Consider the following 9,991-nt stretch of genomic DNA (forward strand, 5'->3'; position numbering starts at 1 on the left):
GGCTCTCGTCTGCTGCAAGCCCCAGTGAGCTTTCGGCTCTAATTGAGCCGGAAGCTCACCATTGATATCACGAGTGATGTCAGTGGGGCCGCCCCCAAACGGCAGGCATTCCTTCTGAAACGCCTCCGTTTGGCCAGCAACGCCCCTACCCCACCTACAAAACGGTGCGAGCTGTCGATCACCATCGACAGCTGCCCCTTTTGTAGTGAGCCCCGGAGCGAGAGAATTTCTCTCTTGCTCCGGGGCTTGCGCATGCGCAGTTCAGCCGCTGCGCGTGCACAGGGCCTCAACATCGACCCGCTTGCGAGCGCTCAGCACTTGCGGACGAGTCTGAATGAGGCCCACTGTATTATTGCTTATAATTTCCATCAATAATTTGACCATGGATTCTGATGTCAATTTTAATATCCAATTTGGACTATGCTCGTTTTTAGTTTTATTATCCCTATATTGTCAATAAACCATTTTTTTAAGTCATACCCCATGCACTGTGTGCCACGTCATCAATACATTTTTCTCTGTATACGGATTTCCTATCCATTTAATCCCTCATTGGATTTGACCTTTCCTGAGAACTAAACACCAAGAAGTGGAACGATACCTTTATAGGTTGATCCCAACTTTTCATCATGTGATTTGGGGTACGCCTATATATTAGTCCTTCGTGTGACACACGGTGAAGTATATTGAAAGATACCTTTATATGTATTTCCCTCACACGCACTAAGTGACTTTATGGTACGCCCATCTTTAGGTTTTGCGGTGGTGAGGTCCTATTCCAACTTGATTGTTTGACATCTACCTTGGAGTAAAAGAAAAATTCAGATACCACCGTCTTCGTCTTCTTCTTCTTCTTCTTCTTCTTCTTCTTCTTCTGCTTCTGCTTTAGAACACAAAGGGGAAAAATCTTGTTATTTTGATGTGTATCTAATTTTGACATTACTTCACATATGTTTTTTATGTTTTTGTTTCACTTACATATCCCATTCTACGGAGTGAATCATTTTAGAAAAGGAGAAATCTCAATTTCGACGACCTCTTTGGTTTAAGTATATATTTTATTTCGTTCTTTCATATCTGTATCACCTTAGATCATTTTCCCATCTTTCTTCAATTCTACTTATATGAAGCAATATATAACCTGCTCATCAAATGGGTCATTCCACAAAGTACATGATGGAAAATAATAGCGGCATCTTTTCCTTTCCCGGCTATGGCAGAATCAGGCTGAGCTCCAGCTTTATCCTTTCCTGGGCTATTGTACAGCTTGTAAATGAATCACTTCCTGATGAAATGTGTTTGCATTGGAGTCTTTAGCTGGATGCAGTCTACATGATACATTGCACAATATATTGTTCCAAACAAAATCAGAACGATATAGCATGTCGGATTGCGTAATGTGTACCCCGATTCTGCGTTGTAATTATCAACGTGGGGAGAGTCAACACCTGGATGGGTGCATCTAGGACACTTGAGGAGTAACACCTGAAATTGGAAACATACATGCATTCTGTGTAAAAGCGCAGGTGGAGTTGTATTCCTAATTCTGTGTGCATTTGTGTTGGGAATCTATACTACTAGCTGCTTTGTTATACTGTAGCGCACTGTGAACTTTATCCCTGGTCTCTTGATGTTTTATTTCTGCTATGAAGTTATTTTCAACTTTCAACTTTAATTGGTGCCCTCTGACTCCTTAGATCATTAGGACCACCATTACTGATGGGGTGTGGTCCAGCTTTACAGACCATCTTTAATGAAATTCAAAACCAAAACACACTTTGGATCTCATTCAGACCCGGTCGCAAGCGCTGAGTGCTCGCAACCGGGTCGATGTTGATCCACTGGGCATGCGCACGTCGGAGCTGGCTCCGACGTGTGCATGTGCGAGACCCGGCTAGCGATGGGCACTCTGTCGCTATGGGTCTTGCACCAAAGGGGGCGAGCTGTCGATGTTGAATGACAGCTCGCCCCATTTGGGAGGCGGGCAGTGGGGGTGGCCGGCCATACGGAGGCGTTCCCGATGGAATGCTTGCCGTTTGGGGGTGGCCCCTCTGACAGCAGTGATGTCAGTGGGGAGCTTCCTGCTCGATCAGAGCAGAAAGCTCCCTGGGGCTTGTGGTTGCAGAGGCCCAACCTTAGGGTTTCGTCACAAGCCCCGATGGCCGTGATGGTCTTGACCTTCGCGACGATCACCCTGGTCGCTCGCTAGAGCTGTGGGTGGTAACCCACAGCTTAGCTAGCGACCAGGAGGCCGCCCTCATTCAGAGCGACCGCTTGCATCTAACGACCGGGTCTGAATGAGGGCCTTAGATTTTTGGGGGCAAAACCAAGCATGAAAATAGTTTCAGAGCCAAAATCATTACCAAAGTATGGGGGTCCGCGCACATCTCTAATATTCAGTTTTTCCAGCAAATGACAGCTACCGATACATGACAGCCAAATCTAATGATGATACATTTGTTTAAGCAACTAGCGATTGTGTAAAGTTCTGATTATGAAAATAATAAAGCACCCAACCAAACAACTTAAGGCAAACGCACGGCAAATATTGCATTTCACCCATCTAATATACTATATAGAGCAATCCAATTAGGTGCAATTTGGGTAGTGCGAGCAGTTCTCGCTGCAAACTCGCACTGCGAAGCACAATTGCAATCCGATTCCAAACTCTCTTTTTTTCTCAGAGGAAATTGTGTTTTTTGTGCCCCCCCCCACTGAGGGTGAGTAGGTAGGGAAAATCTTTATTTTAAGGTCAGATTGTGGGGTCATCATGCAGAACCCCTTCGACACCCTCCCTAATGACTAATTGGACATTTACAAGATTTCAATTAGCTGAATTGGTCCAATAATCACATGTTATTTTGGGTGTTGAATAAAATGACCTCAAATTACTTCAAAATCAACTTTTTCCTTAGTTTATGCACCCCAAAATCAGTCTTTTTTTTTTTTACATTACTTTATATAATATTCTTTACATATTTTAAAACAATAAATGTGGACTCAAATTACCACAAAATCACCTTTTTTTTTTTTACTTTTGTTTGCATTTTACTTTTAATTGTTTGTTACTAAACAAAAAAAAGTTAGCTTTTATAAAAAAAAATCATATTTTAAAAGTGCATAAATCAGCCATTGTACTTTAAAAACCTCCAGTACTTTCCTTATGACCACTGACAGGATTCTGTAGGATTCTGCTAATGAAGGTGTCACTTTTTGGGAGTCTACGATGGTCTCCCCAATTTGTCATGCACTTCTTCCAGGTCGCATTTTGTAGAAAGTTCACTCACATTTGTGGCGATTACCCCATTTCTCTGGAATGCGCATTTGTGCAATGTTTGCGAGTTTTATGAAACAAACTCACTTTTGCAATTTCGCACCTGCAGTAATTGGATTCACCACTATATGTATAATAATCGCATAGGGGGAGAGGAAAATAATTCAGGAGAAAGCTTCAAACTTCAAACTGTCCAACGCCGAGAGGCCAAATGCTGGAGAAAAACAAATACAGAGAGAAAAAATTAGTTATAAAATGTGTATTATTTACACAAAATAGTAAACTAAATGCATAAGAATGAAATGAGACATAATAACTATCACAGCACCATACTAAATGAAGACAGAGCAAAGGAAAAATGTGTTTGTGCCCATCCAAAAAAATAGTATGTGATGTCCTGATGGGAGAAATTTGCTAATGAAGTAACAAAGTAAATAATAAAGTAATGAAGTAACAAAGTAATAACGTAAAGTAACAAAGTCATGCAGTAACAAAGTAACTCAGTAATTAATAAAGTAATGAAATAATGAAGTGAAATAACGGCGCTGTACTGCTGCTGTCTCTTGTAACGATGAAGAAAACAGAAATCTGGGCTCTATGTAGTAAACATAAAACCTCTGTTCCGGTATCTCAGCTGGAGAAAATACATATTTTTTTCTCTTCTCCCCGTTTATAAAAGAAAAACGCCAGTAACGTAGACGATTTCTCTTCTCTTAGTTATACTGGACCTGATTAAGAGTTATACACAAACTCGATGATTCGCATACAGCGCTGATGGTGGCCGGTTGGCCTATGTGCAGGATCTGTACTGCCCATGTGCCTATCAGTGTCTGCGAGATCGATCGCAGTGCCCCCTAAGCCGCAGCATGCTGTTTGGGGGCAGAAAACGGACGCCCTTCTCTATTTCAACCATGTCACAATCACTTCTTCATAAAGGAACTACCACACTGCACTGTCATGGACTCGCCTAGTGACAACCAATTCTGTGACAGCTACCAAGAACATTTGGGGTGCACAGTCTTTCAAAGAACAAAAAGGGATGACCAAGTCACAATGTCCATAGAGGACAATCTATTCCTGGAAATAATGAAAAAGGGACTAGTCAAAGATGATGCCAACAGTTGGGTTGCACCTCTACCCTTTAAAACACAGACGGCGCCTACCTAACAACAGAGAACAAGTATTTAAACGCTTCTCTTCACTGAAACGCAACTTCCACAGGAAGCCAGAAATGAAAGATCACTTCTTCTCTTTCATGGACAAAATATTTGAGAACGGTCATGCTGAGATAGCTCCCATTCTTAAAGACACAGATGAATGCTGGTACTTACCAATGTTTGGAGTATACCACCAAAAGAAGCCAGGTCAGATCAGAGTCGTGTTTGGTTCCAGCGCCAAGTTTGAAGGCATCTCCTTAAATGATGTTCTCCTGACAGGACCAGACCTTAACAACAAACTCCTTGGAGTACTCATATGTTTCCCAAAGGACTCTATTGCCTTCACAGCTGACATTCAACAAATGTTTCATTGCTTCCTCATGAGGGAAAGTGACAGGAATTTCCTAAGATTCCTTTGGTTCAGAGACAACAACCCCTCTAAAGATATTGCAGAGTACCGCATGAGGGTACACATCTTTGGTAACAGCTCTTCCCCTGCAGTTGCCATCTATGGACTCAGATGTTCAGCTCAAGAGGGTGAGCTAGAGTATGGTTCTGAAGTTAGACAACTTGTGGAAAAAGATTTCTATGTAGATGACTTTTTAAAATCTATGCCAATGGATGAGACAGCAATCAGCCTCCTCAAGAGAGCTCTGGAAATGCTTACCTGCTCTAATCACAGGCTTCACAAAATAACTTCCAATAGCAAAAGAGTGATGGAAGCCTTCCCTTCTCAAGATCATACCAGTGACTTAAGGGATTTAGGTTTAAGAACTGATTCTCCACCAGCTCAACGTAGCCTTGAACTCTTATGGGACTTAAAATCCAACTCCTTTACCTACCAAGTGAACAGTGAGGAAAGAACCTACACCCGCAGAGGTGTCTTATCTGTTATAAACAGCTTGTATGACCCCTTAGGATTTGCTACTCCTATCACTATCCAAGGTAAAGCCTTGCTCAGAGACCTAACCTGCGAGTCATCCGACTGGGATGCACCACTGTCTCCTCAGAAAAGAGATTTGTGGGAGGAGTGGAAAAGTTCTCTGTCCACCTTAACCAACCTTTATATTACACATTCATATGCTCCTGTGTCTTCTACAGAAGTACAAAACCAGAGACTATGTGTATTTTCTGATGCTTCAATCCAAGCAATTGCCGCTGTTGCATATCTTAAAACTGTGGATATTAGAGGCCAGTATCATATTGGGTTTGTCATGGGCAAAGTGAAGTTAGCACCACTTCCAGAGCATACCATACCCAGGCTAGAACTTTGTGCTGCAGTGCTAGCCATAGAATTAGTTGAGCTCATTTCATCTGAGTCGTCAATTGAACTCTCAGGAGCAGAATTCTACATAGACAGTAAAGTAGTGTTAGGATACATCTGCAATGAGACAAGGCGATTCCATGTTTACGTCAGTAACCGCATGCTAGAGATCAGGAGGTCCACCAATCCAAAACAATGGCACTATGTATCTACTGCTCACAATCCTGCAGATCATGCTACAAGAGCCGTCTCAGCCAGTCTCCTTAAAGACACTTCATGGCTCAGAGGACCGGAGTTCTTCTAGGAAACGGATAGGAACAATCCTGTAGGTGACACATTTGAGCTAGTAGACGCAGATACTGATGTGGAAATCCGTCCACAAGTAACTACGATCTGTACCATGATCTCACATTGTCAACTTGAGCCACACAGATTCCAAAGATTCTCAACTTGGAAATCACTTCTTAGAGCAATTACCTGCCTAACTCATATAGCCCGTTCATTTAAACATTTCTAAGAGTGACTGAATGTAAAGGTTGTCATCACTGTCAAAATATTTACGCAACCAAAGAACTACAAATTTGCTTGAACATCAACACTAAAGGTGTAGAGAGATACCTCAATGAGCAAAGTTGTACATGGACTTTCAACCTGCCTCATTCTTCTCATATGGGAGGTACATGGGAAAGGATGATTGGCATCATATGCAGAATCCTTGATTCCATATTCCTACAAGTAGGTACTGCAAGACTTACTCACAAGAGTTTAACAACTTTCATGGCTGAAGTCTCAGCTATCCTCAATGCTAGACCTTTGCCTTCAGTTTCTAATGACCCAGAAGATCCGCTTCTGCTTACTTCTGCTACTCTTCTTACTCAGAAGACCGGGACTATCTATGCTCCATTTCGGAGAGTTCACCAACAAAGACTTATTCAAACGACAATGGAGGCAAGTTCAAAGTCTAGCAAACACCTTTAGAACAGGTGGAAAAGACAATATTTCTCTACCCTGCAGCCAAGGACCAGGTGGCAAGTTGCCAAACCCAACCTAAAACCTGGTGACATTGTGCTTCTCAGAGATTGCCAGTCACAATGTAATGAGTGGCCTTTGAGTATTGTCACCAAGACGTTCCCAAGAAAGGACGGAAAAGTTTGTAAGGTCGAGGTCAAGATCTGTAAGCAAGGAGAGACTAAGTTGTTTCTCAGACCAGTGTCTGAACTTTTCTTATTGTTACCTACTTATAGTTTAAATATGTGGTATCAGTGATACCAGATGGGGAGTGTCATGCCTTCAGCATAGGGTTTGTTATGTTACACTAACTCACATTAGCAGCCCCACCTAGTGGTCAGGATAGTAGCATCTTAAATCTGATTTATTTTGTCCTTCTTAACATTCCATAGCAGTCTAGCAATGCATTCTGGGCTAAAGGAGCTGTAAGCAGCCATTTCCACCACACACATGGTCCCAGACAGTCATCATTACATATGCTCAACCTGGTACAGCATCTGATGGTGAGTTCTAAGCTTCAACTGTGCCATCATACTGTAGAACTGCTTAGTCAGTAATGCATGTTAGCTGTACTATGTGACATTGCATCCTGTACTTTGCATACTGTATGTTTCATGTTGTTTGCATATTCCATGTTATGTATATGTTTGCCTTGCATTCCCATGTACATATAATAATCGCTTTTTATTGTTTGTTTCCAGTTTTACCATTACTTATCGTCACTTATCTCATCACATCACACATGCGCACACACGTGCACACTTGTTTATGCGCATCGATCTGTGTACATCCACGCAAGTTCCTCTATTGAATAATAAACTCAGTTCTTCAGATCACATCTGACTGGATTATTGGAAAATAGAGTATTGGTTAGGCTGGCTGCTTCAAATTTGTCAGACACTTAGTGCGGGGCAGTACATTAGTGTATATTGGTGTATATTAGCGTATATTAGTGCATATTAGTGTATATTAGCACTTATTATTGTATATTAGCATATATTAGCGCATATTAGTGTATATTAGTGTATATTAGCACTTATTATTGTATATTAGTGTATATTTGTGCATATTAGCATATATTAGTGCTTATTATTGTATATTAGTATATATATTAGTGCATATTAGTGCATATTAGCGTATATTAGTGCTTATTATTGTATATTAGTATATATTAGTGCATATTAGTGCATATTAGCGTATATTAGTGCATATTAGCATATATTAGTGCTTATTATTGTATATTAGTGTATATTAGTGCATATTAGTGTATAGACAAAAATAGCTGCTAGTTCCAATGAGGAATAGTGATAATTCCACAAAAGGTGACCAGAAACTGAAAGAGAAAGATGGGACTGCGCTAATAAGAATAGATATATTAAATGTACACACACACACCCACACACGTCTTTTTATATATATATATATATATATATATATATATAAGAGGAGAATAAAGGGCGCTTATAGTTTAAATTAAACAGACTTTTTATATATAAAAAACACCAATTGGTACACTCTACTGGAAGATAATAGATAACCATAAAAATGGATAGGTACAGCTTTGCTGAACCAGCTATCTTTTGGCTTCTGTGGTAAAGGATTGGAATGCAAATTTATTCACTGTTTGCATCCTGTCCATGAATTTTAAACAAATTGTCAAGTGAATCATTTCATCCCCCAAAAAAATTTGTAGCGGGAGAACTGTTTTTTGTGGTGTGATCTCGTCTTGTCACAAATAGGACTGCGGGTTTATTGCTACAATGATGTACCCCTGATGAAGTTCCATTGAGGAATGAAACGCGTTGGGGTCTTAATTTTTTTGTATGCTTTCGTTGAGTGTAAGCTTTTTTATAGACATAAAAATCTTTTATGCTATTAAAATTATACATCTTTTAAATAAGAAAGTGTTCTTCATTTACTGATAGTGGCCATTGTGGCCCTCTTCCGGGTGTATTTTGGTGTGAGGGTGTCTTTCAGTGAAAACTGCAAAGAATTGTCATGTATCAGAAAAAAAACAGTGCATCTACAATTCCTATAAAGAAGAAACTAGAGTTTTACAACAACAGCTCCTCTAAGTGAAAAAGGACATTTTTACTCCTTCTCTTGATATTGGACTGATCATTTTTATGGTTATCTATTATCTTCCAGTAGAGTGTACCAATTGGTGTTTTTTTTATATATAAAAAGTCTGTTTCATTTAAACTATAAGAGCCCTTTATTCTCCTCTTGTCTTTTTGTGTCTATCCACTATATCTTTCTAACAGTGATATAGGAGTAAGGTGCAGCTCTTTAAAATTTATCCGTCAAGCTGTTTGATTTCTCTAAATTAGCGCAAAGGGGGTATTGTTGTTTGCTCTATATATATATATATATATATTATACAGGGCAGTAGCTAGGGAAGTGCGGCCGGTGCCATCATACAGGGCACCACGGGTCAGGGGGCGCTGTTTGGGCCTGTCACATGTCTGTTTATTATCATTCTCACTTGTAGCTGCCTCTTATTTCATCCCCAGCATCTCCTGGTCTCCCCTATCTCTTCCCTGGCCCTTCCCCATGAGGCCATGGCCCTCTCTCAGGTGCACTATATTATGTCCCTATTTATCCCCAGCATCTCCTGGTCTCTCCTATCTCTTCCCTGGCCCTTCCCCATGAGGCCATGGCCCTCTCTCAGGTGCACTATATTATGTCCCTATTTATCCCCAGCATCTCCTGGCCTCCCCTATCTCTTCCCTGGCCCTTCCCCATGAGGCAATGGCCCTCTCTCAGGTGCACTATCTTATGTCCCTATTTATCCCCAGCATCTCCTGGCCTCTCCTATCTCTTCCCTGGCCCTTCCCCATGAGGCCATGGCCCTCTCTCAGGTGCACTATATTATGTCCCTATTTATCCCCAGCATCTCCTGGCCTCCCCTATCTCTTCCCTGGCCCTTTCCCATGAGGCCATGGCCCTCTCTCAGGTGCACTATAGTATGTCCCTATTTATCCCCAGCATCTCTTGGTTTCCCTTATCTCTTCCCTGGCCCTTCCCCATGAGGCCATGGCCCTCTCTCAGGTGTACTATATTATGTCCCTATTTATCCCAAGCATCTCCTGGCCTCCCCTATCTCTTCCCTGGCCCTTTCCCATGAGGCCATGGCCCTCTCTCAGGTGCACTATAGTATGTCCCTATTTATCCCCAGCATCTCTTGGTTTCCCCTATCTCTTCCCTGGCCCTTCCCCATGAGGCCAGGTGCACTATATTATGTCCCTATTTATCCCCAGCATCTCCTGGCCTCCTCTATCTCTTCCC

At 41.5% G+C, this 9,991-nt stretch overlaps 1 protein-coding gene across 3 annotated transcripts in view; it reads right to left on the minus strand.

The window, feature by feature from the left end:
• Positions 1-1,086: 1,086 nt before the first annotated feature.
• Positions 1,087-9,991, minus strand: part of LOC148506418 (V-set domain containing T-cell activation inhibitor 1-like) — a 195,604-nt gene continuing 186,699 nt past the window's right edge. For all 3 annotated transcript variants that reach the window (XM_088446793.1, XM_088446792.1, XM_088446791.1), the window contains one exon: positions 1,087-3,488. The gene's annotated coding sequence lies outside the window, so the exon portion shown is untranslated. The remainder of the gene's footprint in view (positions 3,489-9,991) is intronic.

Source organism: Taudactylus pleione, unplaced genomic scaffold (assembly GCF_031769625.1).
Source record: "Taudactylus pleione unplaced genomic scaffold, aTauple2 ptg000405l, whole genome shotgun sequence".
NCBI classification, from domain to species: domain Eukaryota; kingdom Metazoa; phylum Chordata; class Amphibia; order Anura; family Myobatrachidae; genus Taudactylus; species Taudactylus pleione.